The sequence below is a fragment of the Anabrus simplex genome, chromosome 6 (genome assembly GCF_040414725.1).
Source record: "Anabrus simplex isolate iqAnaSimp1 chromosome 6, ASM4041472v1, whole genome shotgun sequence".
Classification (NCBI taxonomy): domain Eukaryota; kingdom Metazoa; phylum Arthropoda; class Insecta; order Orthoptera; family Tettigoniidae; genus Anabrus; species Anabrus simplex.
In genome coordinates this window covers 157,950,848-157,971,300 of record NC_090270.1, presented here as the reverse complement: position 1 = coordinate 157,971,300, position 20,453 = coordinate 157,950,848, and the positions used below count along the sequence as shown (strand labels likewise).

Below are 20,453 nucleotides of genomic sequence, written 5' to 3'. Positions count from 1 at the left end.
GTTGAAGGAAAGCATGAAAGCATCCGTATCGAGTAGCTTATCACCCACACGCCTCTTCAACCTCTTCACGTCAGTTACACCCCAACGTGCTAGGTACCGGATCATTGTATCATCGGAAGACTTAACCAAAACCCTCTGGAAAATAACTCCCTTGCAGGAGTTAAGGGTTTGGTGCTTCTCGATTTTCACCTCTACCTTTCCGAATAACTTGGCTTCAAGTACCCATCTGGACTGTTCAGACGTAGATGTCTTGATAAGTACGGATCCATCTCAGAGCTTGCGCATCTTGTCGACTTCACCAGCAAACAATTTCTTCAATTGAATAGCTTATCATAAAAGGACATTCGTGAAGGAAACTTTTACCATCGACCCTGGAAGCAACCAGGAATCGAGGAAGACGTTCGTCACTTATGTAATCTACAGGAACTGGAGTATACCGCTTACGTTTTTTACCATTTTTTGACATTGTTTCTTGTCGACCTTCGGCAGGTGATGTACCGAAGGCAAGGCTATGTACTCCACAGGGCGCCTGGTATCTGGAGGGGTTCGCTAGGAACTACTCTCCCAGTAGCCATGCATCACCTCGCCACGACCCGAAAGTTGTGACTGGGGGAGGATAAAACCACCCATCTAACCTAACCTACCCGAGGCAGAGAGGGTGGCCAGACAGGAAGAGGAATGAAATTTAAGAAGGTGAGAATAGAAGGGTAGAAATAGTGATGAAGAATAAAGAGCACAGACACCTCACAAGCAACTCGGGGGACACCTTGTTAGTCTGGCCCTACACCGAGGCCAATCAAGCATGGGTAAACCTAAGCTGACACAGCTCTCGGGATCAACAAGCACACAAGCCCCCACACCGACGTCAAGGTCATGGTGTCCCTAGAGGGGGAACTGCAGGTGGAAAAATTCCACTGCTGTTCACCTGATGGAAAACAATTCCTTGTTCAGTTCAGTAGAACTTAAAAAAATGATCATGAATTGGAAAACAGACGACCATGGTTGCAAGATAAACTGGCTAAAACTAAAAGAAATCCAGCTCTTCAAATCACAGCCGTTCACTGTGGACATAAAAACTAAATTGAATGGTGAATCTCAGGAAATAAATCTCAATAAGTCAAGACTGGGACGACCACGGGAAACTACAGTTCCCTTTCATCAGCCAGTAATACCTTTGTGGCCAAATAGAAAGACCTATCTCTGCACCTAATACCTGCAGATGCCAAACAATGTTACCAGAAACTTCAAGGAGATTCTGACAGCATGGACGACATAAATGGATTAAATGGAGATTCTGATTTCGAGATCAAATGAACTGAGAGTAATAATCTTATTACCTGCCCAGTGTTTTGTGTGAATTTATGGGAGCAAATATTTTTAAACCACATTTTCTGTTCCTGTAAGTTTGACTGACGTAAGTAATTAAAAAATTCAATACTTTCTTTCAGAATCCCTTAATTTTTCTTTGAATAATCATAACCACGTGCACCGACCTTCGTATCCTTTACTTAGTTCTGATGATGATGATTACGTTTGTTTAAGAGGGCCTAACATCATGGTCATTGGTCCCTCATGGTATGAGAGACTGCCATTCTACTTAGCAACTAACGTGTGTCTAAAGCAGAACAACCGGGCGAGTTGGACATGCGGTTAGGGGCGCGCAGCTGTGAGCCTGCATCCGGGAGATAGTGGGTTCGAATCCCAGTGCCAGCAGCCCTGAAGATGGTTTTCCGTGGTTTCCTATTTTCACACCAGGCAAATGCTGGTGTTGTATCTTAATTAAGGCCATGGCCGCTTCCTTCCCATTCCTAGGCCTCTCCTATCGCATCGTCGCCATAAGACCTATCTGTGTCGGTGTAACGTTAAAAAAAAGGGCAGAACAAAACTTACCCATTGGCTTGAAAACATCGCATCAGTACTGTACTCTCAGAATATAAAATAGGAAGATCGTGAAGGAAAATCTAAAGAAAATATGCATTGCATTGTATACACTACAATGGCTCATTTCTTACCATTTGTATTTGACTCAGAACAGTTGAAATTCATCAAATCAGTAACTGGTTATAGCAGTGACTTTAGGGAATAGCTCCCCTTCTAGAGTTTCTAGATCTAAAACTTGAATAATGTGCCGGAGTTGTTGCGCGGCTGGCAGTGGTTCAAGCACTTGGTGCGCCTGTCCGGGCAGTAGGAGATTCAGGTTTTAATCATGACTGCGGTCACATTGTATTTTTTAAAGTCTTACTCAGTATGATACTCAACAGTAAGGGGTTGGGTTATTGGTGTAGCATTGTGATGCATTATTCACACATGAGAAAATACCTGAAATTGCATCAGTAGACTAAGCACAATTTTTTCATGAAAATCTATGTACTGTGAGTATAAAAATGTTGAAATTTGGTGAGAAGGTACAATCTATTATCTTACAACACAAGGATTACCATGTTCAGCAAAATTGTGTTTGCTCAAATTTACACATAAAACTAAAGTTTAGCGCGAATATCTCGAAACCAACTTAGACTTACGCCTTAAAACTTTTGAGCTGGAGCGAAGCATTAAGAAAAAGAAGATAGTTGAAATATTGAAAATGAAAACCTACAACCTGTTTTCCAGTCATTGACCGGGTCAGGGATGTAATGAATGAACCATATATAATGTTATTACAATGGGGTCGCCACTCCCAAGGTGATTTATTAATGAGTGATAAATGCTATGAAATGATAATGGAGAGTGTCGCTGGAATGAAAGATGACAGGCAAAACCGGAGTACCCGGAGAAAAACCTGTCCTGCCTCCGCTTTGTCCAGCACAAATCTCTCATGGAGTCACCGGGATTTGAACCACGGTATCCAGCGGTGAGAGGCCGACGCGCCGCCATATGAGCCACGGAGGCTAGTTGAAATATTATTTTGTAATTATATACATGTACTTATATTTTAATTTGTTAAAGAACATCAGAAAGTAACTTTCAAATGCACTGTTATGGTTCAGTTCGTGAAATATTATTTTTTGTTATTTACCTCCAAGTGCTATAGTTCTGTTTATGAAATATTATTATTAGTTATAAACCAACTTTTGGCACATGGTCTAATGATGCATAACGGCATCCAATTCATAAATTATGTGGAATAACTTGGGGATCTACAGCTGCAATCTGAGATGCTTAGCTCAGGGGTTGGTGTATTCAAATGCCGAATACTGTGCTGCAGTCTGGCTAAATAGTGCCCACACAAATATTATAGATTATGTAGTTATTACTGAACACCACAATGCGCCTAATCACTGACACAATCAAATCTACGCACATATAGTGGTTACCAGTGTTAGGTCATAATCCTCCTCCAGATCTCAAACGTAAAGATGTTCTAAGAGAATTCAACAAAATAATGAACATACCTCCCAACTATATAAAACCAAAAATCAGGAGATTTAGATATGAAAATCAGTAAAAATCGGGAGGAATCAGGAGATACAGTTGCTCAAAACTGCTTATTCTGCATGTCTTGCGCAACACAGGAGAACTGTGGTACCGTATATTATAACACTTATTGTCTCAAAACACGACTGTTGTTTCATGAGGCTCACAGGAAGTACGCTGAGTGAGATAATCGGTCTCTGATAAACGTCTTCTGAAAATAGTATGAACTCATGCTCCACACGTGTGAATCAGTCATGCACTTAGATGCCATTACTTAGAAAATGCATATATTATTTTACTGCATCTCGCGCCCGCACAATTATGAGAAGTGCAATGCTATTTTTCTCATAAATTAAAACTCGCCAGAATTGTCTCCAAATGGCTCCTAAAATCTCTAGAACGGCTCCTAAAATCTCTAGAAAAATCATTAGTCGCTATCTTCGAACTTCTGTCCTAAATTACCAAAAAAAGGACTCCAAATCTAGCGACTAGTCTCTAGACTACACTAGACTGATGCGAACGAACAGGAACATAGCACGCGAGAACGAGAGATTGACAGTCGATATATGCACCTCGATACACAGGTTTCAATAAACATCGCACATTCGTGCGAATTTCTCGTATTAATAAACGTCAATATTTTTCATTTCAAAGAGGCTAATGAGCGAAGGGCTTTCAGCCACTTGCGTACAAAGCCAAAATGGTGGGATTTGAAAACAAATGTTTAAAGTTCACTAAAATAAGCTAAAATCGGGAGAAATATTAGAATAATCAGGAGGCAGGAAAAACTGTCGTAAATCGGGAGTCTCCTGCCTAAATCGGGAAAGTTGGCAGGTATGAATGAACAATCCAGAACTGCCGATACATGACATCGGTGATGCAAATACTAATCACCCGCATTCAACATAACCAACAACAAGAGATGCCAAGTACTCGAGGAACAGCAACTACCAAACTTCCGTTGAATGGCAGAAGAGGCTCAACAACAAATACTACCCAACAATACCTCCTGTGAAGAAGACTCCACCACCTGGTTTCAACCTCCCTCGTAGACTAAGGTCCATACTCAACAGGAATCGAACCAACCAAGGGAACTATGCAGCCTTCCACTATAAGTGGAACAGAATTTCAACGCCTAAGTGTTATTGTGGTGCTACACAACAGATGATCCAACACACAATCACCAATTGTAAAACAAGAAAGTATAATGACAGTGCTAGTGACTTTGCTCTCACGACCCCAGAAATCATAGAATACATCCAAAATTTAGATATACGTATGTAGAAGTGCTGAACCTAAGACAGACAATAAATATATAGAGCAATCAGTCAATCAATCAATCGTGCATCACGTAACTTTGTTGAACTGCACTCCATTACTTTGGTTTGGGATTTATTTATTCATCTAGTACTATTCCTTCAGGAATGACACTATACCCACAGCATTTGTTCCAGTTATTCTGTACACTGACATAAAATAACAATATCATTCGCATCACAAGAGTTTGGATTTCCTCTTCTTGGATTGAGATTCCCTTTTCATATCTTTATTGATTTCCATTATTGCCTGTTCAACAGGGTTTAATTTAAGTCTTCATAGTAGAGTACTAAAGTACAGCAGTGCAGAGTGGCAGTGACAGCAAGCGCAATGCACCCAATGGCAAGCGGATGTAGCCGCCTCAAAGAAGCACCATAAGCACTCCTACAGAAACCAATCGAAACTGAGCCCACCAACTATATACGTGCTTAGGACGAATAAATAAATAAATAAATAAATAAATAAATAAATAAATAAATAAATAAAATAAACTAGTAAATGAAACTGAACTTATCAGTATTTATAGATGATGTTGAAAGTTGTCTCCTTGAGCTACAATGCAAGATTCGTATCTAAAAAATATCAAATCACACTTTGCAGTTCATGAACACTGATGGAATGTACAGTGCTCCTAATTTTGACTTTTAATTTTTCTGCAGTTCCAGAATTATTCCTTTAAACTTTTCCTTTGATAGTGTCCCACAGATAAAATTTTCATATGCTTAAATCAGGCAAATGAGAGGAACATAAGCCTTTACTGATGATCTGATAATCATCGAACACTTCCTGCAACTTATGTGCCGTATGGGTCGTCTCACCATCCTGCTGGAAATAGCCATACGATTTTCACCTTCAGTCAGTTCAGCAAAAAATGGTTTGAGAATATAATAGTCGGAAGTAAATGCATCCTGAAAAAATATATGACCAACAGTTCGTCGGACACTAATAGCATACCATACACCCACCTTCACATCGTGCAAAGGTTTCGGCTGTTAAATGTGTGGATTCTCTCCATCACAGATCCTACTGTTCTATGAACCGACATACCCACTCAAATGAAACAATGCTTTGTCACCCACAAAAAGAAAGTTTGGATCCATGATACCACAGTGGACAATATTCATTGCACAAAAACCCAACGGCAGTATAGCCCTGATGGACCTTGACCTACCAAGCAGCCGCTACTAAGCCCGAAGCCCTGCAGATAACGAAGTAGCGCATGGTCAGTGCAAAGATCCTATCAGTCGTTATTCTTGGTTTTCTAGACCAGGGTCCTGTCTCACTGTCAGATAGCTCCTCCTGAAATGTAAACAGGTGCAGTGAGTAGACATTGAACCAACCCTCAGGACCAGGCAAAAATCCCTGACCTGGTCAGGGCCTCCGCCTGAGAGGCAGGCATGCTACATCTCGACTGCTGGGTCAGACACTATTCATTAACCAATTGCAAAATCTTATTCTTGCAACGAAATGTGTACGGTGTGTGTTATGGACTGAATGAGTGCTGATGAATATGAAATACCAGATTCCTAATCTACTCTCCAAAGTGACTTATGTAGACTATTGTAGCCTTGCTTGCATATCTTTTACCCTCTCCTGTGTGAGGGCTGTTCTCCTTCGCTGCTTGCTCTTATTTGTTATGGAACCAGTACTATGCCACTAGTAATGAGTTGATGTGAGAAATGTTTTGATGGTAATGTAGAACCGGGAAATCGTCTATGGAGTTTTCGAAGGCACCTTAACTGGAGACATTTCAAGTAGTATAACTGTCTGGTTAATCGACGTACCATCGTGGCATGCCAGCTAATCATAAGAAGTGTTGTGGGAAGAATGTTAAATTTATATCTACAAATACAGTTGAAAAAATTGGATTTTAAGTCATTTAGGATTTAATGTTAATCCTGTGAATAGGGGTATAATTGAATAAATCCAGCCATAATAGCAAATAGGATATGTGACATGTAAAATGATATCAATTGAAGAGTTGACTAATACTCATCATCATCACCATCATCATCATCATCATCATCAGCATCCAATTTCCCAGGTGTGGTGTACTAGCACTTACCATCTCTTCCTATCTGCATACATCTCCTGTTCCAGGACATCTTCCTATTTGAGAACTCTCTGCTCTACGTCTCATTTCACTGTGTCTATCCAATGTTTCCTTGGCCTTCCCCTTGATCTTCCTTAGACAGTAAGGTCAAAGTATTTTCTGGCAGGTCTTTCGCTCTTCATTCTTCAATCATTAACTGGCTACTACTCCTCCTGTTAATCCACCAATGGCAAAGAGAAATACAAAACCTAATACTCATAGGAAGGATGGGCTATAAATTAATTGGTTTCTGTGAAGAATTCTCAATCATCTGAAGATTTTGATTCCTGTAGGGACAACAATAATTAGAGTAGCTGAAGTGAAATAAGCTTGTGTATCAACGTCTATTCCTACAGTAATATATGGCCAGCTCATACTACAAAGCCTAGGAAACCAATTGCTATTATAGCATAAATTATACCAAGTGTACCGAAAGCTTCCTTCTTTCAACTTTCTTGATTAATAATGGGCTGGTTTATTCAACTTCAGGTAACATTTAATTACATGTTAAAATAAATTAACAGTGAACTTAACCAAATTAGCTTTTAATCAACATTGGTTAAGACTAACAAACTCTCAGTTAACTGCCCAGGTTCAAGCAGTTAAATTCTCTGTTAGCTCATAATATGGCAGGTGCATTAGATGAAGAACTTCTGCATTTATTTATTTATTTATTTATTTTATTTTTTTCCCCCAGAAAGAGTTAGAAACAGAAGAGATAATTTTCATACATTTGTTTCAGTTGCCTCATCGTATGTTGCCTACCGTCAATTTGCACATTGAATTTAGTGCACATTTTCTGCCAAGCGTCAGTTTTAGCTTTCAGCACGGATCGATTAGTTTGTTTACTTTCTATAATACTTATGTATGGGGAAATAATATCCAAAAGAAGAAAAACTTAAAACAGGCATTCTCTTCACAGTTATCTATAGAGCAACATAAAATTCACGGTCAAGACAAAAATTTTAATAAATGTTGACTTTGTGCACCTTGGTTTACAACTGTATTCAAACAAAAGCACATTAGAGCACTCTCAAAAACAGCATCGTTCTGCCACTGCCTTCTAGATTCCCACTCAGTACGTTTACAAGGGGGTTGAGATCGATTTGAGTACACTTACCATATTGAATACGATCCCCGTTTACATGTAGTATCGTATTGAATCCACTAGGCAACATTGACAAATACGAACGATGCAGAATTGTAGTAAAATCGGTATCACTTCTTAGAATTTAAAAACGCCAAATGCTGTAGAAGCCCAGGAGATAACTTTCAGTTTTGAAAGTATGTTTGGTATTGCAAATGTAATTGGTACAATTGATGGAACGCACAATTCCAATTTTACCCCCAACAGAAGGTTATCGTGATTTCGTTAATCGCTAGGGCTGGCCATTTTATAATATGATTGCAGTTGCCAATCATTTATAAAGGCAAATATATTTAATGGCTTATTATATTTGTTATTTTGACAGAACTTTAATGATGATGATTTTGTCAGAACAAACATGGAGTGTGTGCACAGTCGTTTTCAATACGATATCAGTACGATCCGCGTTTACATGGAACTCAATTCGAACCGAGTACGATACGATCCCAGATTTTACCGCATCGACCTTGAGACTCAATCCGAACTGAGTCCCCGTTTACATGGCATTTTCAATGCGGGAAGTGTATAGGATCGATTTGAATCCTGCATATAAACGCTGCTAAATTTTTAACTTTTCGTTAACAAACAGTATGGTAGTGTTCTTCTAACTGAGATTGAATAAACCAGGCCAATGTGTGATACCATTTAAATCCTGGTAGAATTAAAATATAATCTTCTGGATGGCCAAAAAATCAGAAAAAGTTAGTTTCTTCTTCATATGCAAATAATACTCGGCCAAAAATATTCTCTGTGCTGTTGAGTACATAATAAATGTGATAATACCCTCATAACACACTTTAAAACCCCAGTAGTTACTAGTGAACTGCCACGCCAGCTGTCAAGACTTATACCAAGCTTGACACAAGCCATACAGCGCACGCTTAGGAATTATCGTGGCCTGTGAACGGAAGTGCGAAGCCTTAAACTAGACTTCCAGTATTTCAACATTGAAAAGGAGAGAGGACAAACTACAGCCTTGCCTCACTCCTTCCTGTATTACTGCTTATATTTATTGTTACTGCTTCTGTGTCGTAGCCCTCGATTCTTTCACTAGAGACTGATTTTTGTACATTTTTATTTATTGTATAGCTTTTAGCGCCAGGAGTGTCCAAAGACTTGTTCAGCTTGCCTGATGCAGGTCTTCCTATTTGACGCTCATAGCCGACCTGCATGTCTGGATGTAGGATATGATAAAGACATAGGGAGAGGGTGAAACCCAGTGTCGGCACGTACCCCACTCCTGTCGAATAACACGGGGGTCTGCTCACAGCTTTATGTCCCCATACAATGGATGAATCACCATCAGCGGCGTCACATGCCCTCACCGACAATGGGTGAGCTTTGGAATTTAATCAAGGTTTAGGCACGCAATCTAGTGATTAGAAATTGTATACCACCACCTCCCTTACCTGCCGGCCAACATTCTGATAGTGAAAATGTTTTCACACAAAGGAACTCAAACCGGCTAATCATAGTGTCAGACCGTATAGAGTTCAATGACTTACTGATCATGGCCACCAAGCGGGCTTGATTTATGTGCAAATTGTAGATAATCATCTTTTTGTGGTTAGTTGTTACAATTTGCTTCATGTCGTACCAACACAGATAGGTCTTATGGCAATGATGGGATAGGAAAGGGCTAGGTGTGGGACAGAAGCGACCATGATGTTAATTGAGGTTCAGCCCCAGTATTGGCCTGGTGTGAAAATGGGAAACCACACAAAACCATCTTCAGGGCTGCCGACAGTGGGATTTAAACTCCCAAAATGCAAGTTCTCAGCTGCACGAAACCAAACTCAGACCCAGCTCACTCAGTGATCCCTTCTTGGTATCTTTTAGTTATCACTAGGGAAAAAATAATTTATGTGTTACAACAAAGAAAAAATAACAATTTGTGTGTTTTTATTCAAAATGTTTAACATATTTATTTACATAAAAAATCCAAAAATATTTAGTTTTATCTCAAACAAAAAAGTTGTATACAGATTACGGTGTTACAGTTTGGAATTTCTGTTGTAGTTAAGTCTTTTATCTAGAAATAATGACTTCCATTTATTTACATAAAAATCTGCTCCCTAGCTACCACCTTCAATATCTTATAATCAGCTTGGCTCATTTGCATTATAGAATGCCTTTTCTAGATCTACAAATGCCATATAGGTGGATAGCATTGTCCTCCTTAATTCAATCCTCTAACATCAGCTGTAAAGCAAGATTGCTTTGGGCATTCCTACATTTCCCGTAAGCCACACTAATCTTCCCCCAACTCACCTTCAACATGTCTTTCCATTCTTATGTAAACAATAACTTGATACACTAAATGAATGGTGGGGTAGTTTTCACACTTGTCAGCACCTGCTTTCTTGGCAATAGGTATAACAAAATCTATATATATAGAATAAGAGTTTTGTCTGTACATTGCTCAGAATTTGAAAATAATGGTATTTCTGTATCGGTTATGTCCACAGTAACCAGAAAATGCACTTTTTACTTTTCAGTAATTTCTGTCTGTCTGTCTGCCTGTCTGTATTATGTATATATGTACACACATCACGAGAAAACAGCTGAACAGAATTTAATGAAAATCGGTATGTGTAGTCTGGGGATGAGCCACTACAATCTAAGCTATAAATCATTTTACTCACCCTGGATGAAATTGTAGTTTAGGGGAAGGCAACTAAAATTTAATTTTTAAATACCTTTATTGATCCTATCAAAAAGTACTACATAACAAAAGTAATAGAGAATACAATTTCTGACCATTTATGTTTTATTCAGTTTTACCGTACAGACTATGATAAGAGAGGTATTTCAGAGCCGGAAGAAAACTAAATGTGAAGGCCTTCAATGTTGAAAGCCCATAACATTTATCAACAATACTATTACAATGACCACTGTTTGTTGTGATGTTCTTCGTCTCATTTGCTGCCGCTCAACTTCGATAGATCGGATTACTGCTGCGTACCAAGTATAACAGCCTGACTGTATACTGGCGGGAAATAGCTGACGAGTTAGAAAACTTTCTTCTGGTTCATACATTTTCCGATACCGTCCTGCTGGCACGTAACTCACTAGTTCATCATAGTATTCCAGCTATTCGATCCCTACTCTGATGTGCTGTTTCCAATGAGCAGTGCGCACACTTTAGGCAGAGCCTCATGTGGTGGTAGTAGTAGTAGTAGTAGTAGTAGTAGTAGTAGTAGTAGTAGTAGTAGTAGTAGTAGTAGTAGTAGTAGTAGTAGTAGTATGATCTGGTCTAGAGTTACAATTTAGGCATATTCCAAATTATAGCACCACAATTCACTAAATAACTCAAAATTCAACCCTGAAAAGAGCCGTTTCTTAAAAAGAGCTTCTTCCTTTGTCACTTTTATTAAATTCTACATTCATTTTATTCAAAATTAGCAGTGAAGAGGGGGTTTTTCCTCTGGCTTGGAGGAAAAATTTCCTACTGTCATAGTAATGACCTATGTCCATTTCAGTTGGGAAAATCACTAAAGCAGTCTTTCTGAGGATGTAAAAAAAGCAGGTGGAGTGTGAGTGTCTGCCATTATAATGAAATTCCCCAACCTGATTGTGACTGATGGTAGGCAAGCGGCCTACCATTACAATGAAAATTCCCTAACGCAGTCTTCATATGAGAAAAGACGTTTGGTGATTTTTCCATCGTGTTTCTAGGATAACGTTAAGAGCTATGCAATTTAATACAGTCTCGCTCACAACGTGTACACTACCTAACCTACAATTCTGTAGCGAAGCACGGGTACATCAACTAGTTATATCTAAAATTGAATTGCACTTCTCCTATATCATACTCTAAATTGCCATGCCAGTTTCTCCTGAGGCCTTGTTAGTATTTAGGTCTCTCAAAAGCTATGTCAAATTCTGATGTCAAAAGTGGATCTATCATCTTATCAGCATCAACACATTCTTATTGTTCAAGAACATTATCACCTGCTTCTTTCCCATGATACAATTGTTATCCCTGCCATCTTTTTGCCTTGGCTTCTTTCTCAAGAAGTGTTTATTCATCTCAGCTTTTAATATTCATACACCTAGTTTTCCTTTCTTTCTTCAAAGGTTTCCTTGATTTTCCTACAAACTTACAACCTTCAACTTCCTTGCCCTTCTCTTTCAGCCATTGTTCCTAACCTGTCCTGCATTTTCCATCTACTTTATTCCTTAATCACTTATATTCCTTTCTGCTCTCCTCATTTTTTGAGTTGTTCTACTTTCACCATGTCACATGTTTTGTACCTCTTGAGTTATCCACTCTTTCTTACTCTGTCTTGCCGCCTTTCCTAACCTCACTTCAGCAATCCTACTGATTTCATTCTTCAAGACTGTCAACTCATTATCTATTGTTTTCTTCATCCTTTCCATTTAGACCTTGTGAAATATGTTCCTTGAAACAATCCTTCAATTTCCTTCAACTTGTCTAGATCCTATTGTCTTGCATTCCTCCCATCTTCAATTCCTTAAATTTCAGATGGCATTTCATTACCACCAAGTTGTGGTAAAGAGTCCACGTCTACTCCTAGAAAGGTCTAGCAAATCAAAACCTGGTTTCCGTGTCTCTGCCTAATCATAATGAAGTCTATTTGATACCTTCCTGTGTCTTCCGGTCTTGTCCACATGTAGAGCCGACCAATGGTAATTAGTCCACATAGGATGCGAGCGGTATAAACTCTTAATATTCATTGCCATAACTGAAAACCAAGTGACAAATCACAATTAACAATGTTATTGAAAGGCACTATGGGGAAGAGATTTATTCTGAGCAGTTTGGTATTGGATGCAAGGAGGTCTTCGCTTCATCTTAAACTATCCTTGAATCCACATGGCTGTAGATGATGTCAGGTAGCTGGAGAAAAGCGAGGTTTAGAGGGCAACTAGGCTCAAGACATCGGACAGCGAGGACGTGGTTGTTCGTCCGACAGCAGGTCGTTCTAGACCCAGAGCGTGTACCGAATCAGTGAGTAATAAAATGTCTTGTAATGCAAGTACATCAAAATGTGAAAATCCAGTAAGAGAACTTTGTGATTGTGTAATTGAAGTATTAATGAAAAAAAAAAAAAAAAAAAAACATTCAGTTCATTAAGCTTTCACGGAAAGGAAAAAAAAAAAACTCATTTCTAAAGGGCGGCCTACACCATCATTAACAAACTTCATAAAGTTTCGTAATACAGGGAAACTTTATTTCTATGTTTCAAAATATACAGAAATACTGTGGTTAAGTGGGTGTAGAAATTAAACCGTTCTTCTGGCCGTGTTTATTGTTTTGCAACCAGAAAATTACTTAGAACAACAAAGGACTGAATGATTGACATAATTTAGGAAATAATCTCCGTAAATATCAACAAACGAAAGAACACATTATTATTGCTTACCCTAACTTTTTTCTTGTTTGTGTAACTACTAATGCTTTTATCCTACAAAACAAAAAATAAAACTCAGGAGTCGTCATGGCAGTAGTCGTTTGTGGTGTTTAAACTAAGTATTAGCGAAGACTAAATTATGATTGGTGTCCAAACCTACCAGCCATTTTCCTCGTTCATTCATTTGTCCCAGTCAAAATTCTCCTACTCCATTACCCTTTCGTCCTTGGCCTACAACTGCATTTCAGTCTCCATCATAATTAGATTTTCATCCCCTTTTACATACTGTATTAAACATTCTATCTGTTCATGTTATCTTTTCATTTCATCATCTGCTAAACTAGTAGGATAACAGAAGCATTAAAGAAGTAGGCAAACAGAAGTGCACTATTGTGGTGGGCACTGGCTTGGTGCCTATCTTGACACCAATAATTTGTTCACCATGCTGGTCATAGTACCTTACTCGCTGCCTAATTCTCTTATTATTAAACCAACTCTTGCACTTCCCCATTTCCCTTGTTCGATAATGTGTTGATAATTCTCTAGTCAACACCAGCTATTGATTTACTCATTTCCGAGTAAAACTGAAGTAGTTTTTCATTGATACGAAAAGAAAGATGTTTCAAAATCTTCAGCTCCTGAAGAATGAACGCAAATGGTTCTTCTTGCAGTCTGAATCACAAGTAGCATTCTACACAAGCAGCACATTTCAAAGACATGGATGCGTTTTCTGTCTAAAGCCTTTATGGTCCAGGCCTTACAGTCATATGAGAAAACAGAAAATACAAGGGTTTCAACGAGACCGAACTCTGTATTATAAGTAATTCCTCTGTTCTTCCAAATCTTTGTTAATTTCATCATAGCAACTCGTACTAGCAAAATTCTTCTCCTTATCTCTTTCTCAGACCTTTCCGTATCACTGATTGTTGACCCACGGTACGAAGTCGTGCAATACCTCCAGCTCTTTCAAATTGTGAGCATGATCTGTGCTGCTGTTATCAATCGCCATGAGTGTGGACTTACTGAGGTCGTGCTCCAGTCCATACTCAAGAATCGCATTCTTAACTCTTGTTAGCATATCCAAAAGATTTTCCTCACTGCTGACAAACAGGGTGGTGTCATCAGCAAATAGTTTGTTAATTTTTCTCCCACCAACTGAAATGCCTCCAACCCAATTATAAAGTGCCACAATTAAAATTTCCTTGAAAGCCAGGGTACAGTCAGTGATAATACAACATGAGGGGTTCCATCAAGTCATGAGAAATAGTGTAGAATTAAAATGCAATAAATCAAATTCCACTGTAATTATATCCATAAAACTAGCAAGATACCAGTGCTTTGCTACGGTATTATACTGAAATTTATAATTGAATGCTTAACATTTTATATATAATCCGCCAAAATTCACAATATGACGGAAAGGTTCCTCCCATTTTTCAACCTTTCTTTCCAACAATTAATTTTGTACTTCCCGAGCTAGCTCCAGGTATTGTGCCCGGTCAGTTGGATCCCAAAATCTTTGCATTCTTTTCCCATAAGCATTTTTAATATGGATCAAATCCTTGAGGAGATCCGGTGTGGTGTCATCTTGAGTGCCTTGGCGGTACAGAACCCACGGCCGGACTGCATTCATAGTCATTATCCAGCCAGGACCCGTTTCGAGTGCGGTCTGCACATTTTGACAATGGTCCAGAATATTATTATTATTATTATTATTATTATTATTATTATTATTATTATTATTGATGTTCTGGACCTCACAGCAAGATGCAAGACCGCTACTTGGCGGTAATAATAATAATAATAATAATAATAATCGTATGGCCTCAGCTACCGTTTGCAGACATTTCGATTTGACGTCATCTGGCTGTCTGCTCGTCAATTTCGACGTTCCGGTTTACTCTGCCATCTAGCGGACCTAGAGTAAACCGGATCTCTCTTGGGCGTCTATGGCTGAGATTTAATTAATTTTGTCGGGTAAATACCAAATGTATCACCAGAGTTTTTTACATGCCGACATCGTACGACATGGAGTGTCGAATGGACTTTTTTCCACCCTTCAAAAATCCGACTACCTCTGCCGGGTTTGAACCCGCTATCTTGGGATCCGGAGGCCGACACTCTACCACGGATCCACAGAAAATACAAGGGTTTCAACGAGACCGAACTCTGTATTATAAGTAATTCCTCTGTTCTTCCAAATCTTTGTTAATTTCATCATAGCAACTCGTACTAGCAAAATTCTTCTCCTTATCTCTTTCTCAGACCTCAGACTTTTTCTCAGACTTGGCGGTAAATTACATCTACTGCCATTGTCATTGCTAACATTGTGACCAGCACCATTGTCATGCGTAGGCAAGTGCGCGGGGATTCTGGCGATACGAATGATATACTTCCGTGCACTATTGACCTTATTATAGAGGTGAACAACTGCACGGTCAATGTCATTCCTATCGTTTATTTCAAATGTGATAAAAAAAATTATTTATATGCCAGGAGAATCTACTGTAGTCTAACTTTTAGTTCTCCAAAGGAAAACATGGCTCTTGAAAACAAACTCAGGAAAGATTAAAAATGATCGGTTTATGATCAGAATCACGTACCTTATGAACAGTAAAATCAATTGGTCCCAACTCCCTTTTCACCCCATCGCCATTAAGTTCATTCCCCCCACCACCCAACCAAAAGAAGGTGTGTTTCTTTAAGTTTAAAGGAGATTCCAAATACCAATGTTCACGCTGTTACCTTCAGCCTTGAGATATATGTATCCCGATAAAAAGAATTCACTTTTTTTCACTTCCTTTCACACTCCTCCCATTAAGTGAAATTTTTAGAAAAAATACTTGTTTCTTTATTAGTAAAAGATCTTCTAAATACCAATTATCATGACTGTAACATCTTCAGTTCTTGAGATGTGTGTCCTCATAAAAGGAATTCAACTCTTTTTCAGCACCAACCCCCCAAGATAATTTTCCCCCCAAAAAGTGTTTTCCTTTGTTTTTAAAGGAGATCCAAATACCAATTTTCACGCCTGTAAAAACTTTAGTTTTTATTAAATGTAGGTATCCTCATACAATTAATTCAATTAATTTTTCAATTCTTTGACACCCCCCCCCCGATAAATTGGATTTTCCAAAATCAAAGGAATACTAGTTTCTTTACTTTTAAAGCAGATTCCAAATACCAATTTTCATGTCTGCAACATCTTTCGTTTTTGAGATAATAGTATCTTCATACAAATAATTCAACTCATTTTTCATTCACCCCCCCCCCCTTTAAGTGGATTTCCGAAAACAAAACAAACGTATTTCTTTATTTTTTCAAGGAGATTTCAAATACCAAATTTCACGCCTGAAACATCTTCAGTTTTTGAGATATCAGTATCCCAATAAATTTATTATTTTTTTTTTTTTTGCTAGTTGCCTAACGTCGCGCCAACACAGGCCCTAATTAAAAGTACAGCCCCAGCCAGTATTTGCCTGGTGTGAAAATGGGAAACCATGTACAACCATCTTCAGGACTGCCAACAGTGGGGTTCGAACCCACTATCTCCTGGATGCGAGCACACAGCTGCGCGCCTCTAACCGCACGGCCAACTCGCCCGGTATTTAAAAATTCAATCCCATTGGAACGAGATATGTGCCCCGAACGAGCATACCTGAATAATGTTTGGCTGAATTAATAAAACCAACCAGCAAATGAGGGTAGAGCGTCTTATGTTTGGAACTGTCCAAGAATGAAGTTGTCTATTCGTTGTGTGTTCAACGGAGAGAAGGTACCTCAAGTTAAATTGAGTGTTGTAGAACTGATATTACTCTACACGTATGGTCAGACTTAGAAAACTATAGCCCGATGGGGAGAACCGAGCTTTGTAAATTTTCATAGCCTATAGGAATATTGTTCACAGTTAGAGATGGGTCCATTGTGCACAAATGGTTGTTAGCAAAGTTAGATTTGGGGCAACTTCTATGCCTAGGGACTGCCAAATGTCCTGCAGGATGAACATTGGCAAAAGTTAACATTTGTGGTCACAAAGTAGCCTGCTTAATATAAATTAGCGAGTTGTGTGAAATAAATTATTGATTTCCTGGGACATGAGTAATGGAAAAGTTATGCAAATTAAATCCAGAATTTATAAACAGAATTTGTCACAACATTTTGCATAATAACACTGCTTCAGTTAAGAGTGAAAGGGAAGGCAAACAAGTAGTTGGGTTGGCAAGTTCACGGTAAAATAGTAGCCCGCTTGTGAATGAAAACTAGTTTCTGATTCAAGGGCGCCAGTGCTACTGGCGTAAGTAATAAAATTCCCTGTCACAGCTTCTAACAAGTGAATGAATGGTGCTTCATAATAGAAGTTCACACAGCGAGTAAAAAGCAGATGACCTGAGGAACAGGGTTCTTTGTCGAGTATGGAGACCTATGGAGATTTCAACTTTGGAAAATTGTAAATTCCCATTCCCATTCTAAATTTCCCTTACATCTGTTATGATTTCAACTTTATCGTTGAGGTCATTACCGTGATCACCTGAGGTCACTAAAGGTAGAGAGAAGTCTGGCAGGAAGTGGATGCAATGGATCTTCTAAATAGATGATTACAAGATTTTTTAATGAAATTATGACTGTGATATCATTGTCTAACATTGATGAGGGGATAGGTTAGTTTTGCCACGTTAATTCAATAGGCTTTTTTTTTTTTCCACAGGACTATGTCCTGAATTTTTCAGTAAGATGTAGGACAGCTTTGATAATAATTTGTAAATATTGTAAAGTACATTTAGACTAAAGCATGTAGTTATAGTCTGCCATTTATTTCATTTTTGTAGCTAAATGGTTAGCATTAATTTCATAAATAATATTACTTTCATTAATGTTTCTTGCTTTTACATTTCTTTTGATGTTGAGACGCAACGCAATCTCGGGATAAACGTGTAACTTAAAAAGGTATTAAGATCCGACTCAATAAAAGGTTAGATAGAGAACGGGATTTTAAGGGTATGGGAACATGCAGTCACATTTTCCTGGTAATGTGCATGACGTACGAGTGCTGGTGGAGTTGTGATCCACATACTTGTTAGTATCATCTTGTGTTTTCTAAGTGAGAATATGGTAAGTGTGGGAGTTCAGATTTCTCTAAATTATTATTATTTTCATGAGTGGGGAGTGCGAGTTATCTCAGTAACTTTCAGGATTTTAAGAATGAATTTACGTAAAATTTGGTATTATTTCAGTCTTCAAATTTTGTACCAAAGCAGACTTGGCCATTTATTTGACTAATAAACAAACAAGTGAACAAAAGAATGAACAAACAGTTCTATTATGATAAAGTGAATCCTACCTTAACTGTTAAGTTTCTTAATTTTCTTTATCTTCTTGACTTTTATATGCATAACGTTGACACGTTTGCTTCCAATTTTTCCTTTCTCCTCACATTTGTTTAATATTTTAAACGAGCATATGTCCTCATTTTCACAAATGTGGCTACTAGATCACTACTTAAATTAGGATCACTTCCACATACTAAAGAAACTAGATTCTGCATTACTCCGAACCCTCTTCGGACTGTAAGTCTGTAATAAGAACAAAAATGTTACGCCTAATCCTCCTCGAGAATGGATCTGAGAAAACAAATTCTCGGGTGAATCTTGCTTCAGTTTGGGGGTAAAAATTTACTTCATTTGCAGATTCTGAACTTCTGAGATCAGATATTTCAAGGAGGAGATAGTCACAAGGATAGCTTCTTGGTTTTCACCCAGAAGTAATTGCACACAGCAACCATACACGTCGTACCAGGCATGTTTATATGCAACCCGAGACAAATCAATTGCAGTCAAACACAAAATAACACTGAAATAAGAAAGCAGCTATTCACCACAAGGACTAGTCATAGAAAGCATCATGAAACTATAAAATCAAAATGGCAACTCACTTGCACATATAAAAGAAACTCACACACTACTCACATACAGTATGGTGGGTGGGCAACTGGCTGACGTCATAAGTGAGCATAGCCGAAGCCCTCAAAATGTAAGAAACCCCTGTTCTGGGCAACCTGTTGTATACTAAACTTGGGCAAGGGTAATTTATTTGCGCCTACCAAGAACAGTGTTTCGAAGTGGCCAATTTTCGTGAAATACAACATATTACGTGCTTGGATTTGCGTAAAGTTCACGATTTATTTGTGTGTGGTTCCGATCCATGGTTTGATATGCATATATATATTATTATTTTTTTTTTTTTTTTGCAAGATGTATAATATTAGGATGGGTTTACCACTCAGATATTTTGAACGTACAGTTAGATTAGGTATTTTCTTCCTAAGCGCATTAGATGATTCTAAAGTTAGGGTCCCCACTGCAGTGTCAAGTGTGCAGGCAAGAGAAGTACTAATCTATAGTTGAATAAATTAACAAAACAAACAAGCCAGGTGCGTAGTGCAAGCACGCGAGCCCAAGTCCTTCGAAGTGTTAAAATTCTCCCAAGTGTTCAGTGTAAATATTAAGTGCGTGTGCTGGTGCACAGTTGCTATGTTTCCTTGTAAATATTATCCCAAGATGAACTACAAAATCGAGACAACTTTGAAATTTGTATTTTTGTCACATTTGTTTTGATTGAAGGTCTATTTAATTTCTTTTTTATTTTTATTATGAATAAATATTTTCCTCAAATCTAATGTCATGCTTCTGCCAACATCAATCATTTATGGCTATAGTTTACCTTGTCTTGTCCATAATAGAATTATATGTTCTCCATCACAAAACCAGGATGTAATTTTATATTAAATGTATTTTAGTGAAGTTCAAACAGAGCGCAGCTGAGGTCCGAGTACTAGTTTGGGGCACATTACCTTGAAGGTAGAATAACGGGACAGTGTCAAACCTTAAAAATGATCTGGGGAATTTCTGAAAATTCACACATATAATTTCCCAAAAAAAGCTTCAGGAAATCTTTTCAAAGTAAATTATTTGTAGTCCTTACTCAGTAAGTTGTCTGGTAACTACAGGCAACATTAATGGCAGTGAAGGAAATACCAATTACACTACCTAATATTAGGTTATTCGATAATTTATGGATTTAAGAGATTTTTCACTACTGTCCACTAAGG

At 38.2% G+C, this 20,453-nt stretch overlaps 1 protein-coding gene across 3 annotated transcripts in view; it reads right to left on the bottom strand.

Moving 5' to 3' along the window:
• The window catches only part of px (plexus), a 742,022-nt gene that overhangs the window by 258,826 nt on the left and 462,743 nt on the right, over positions 1-20,453 (bottom strand). The window lies entirely within an intron of this gene.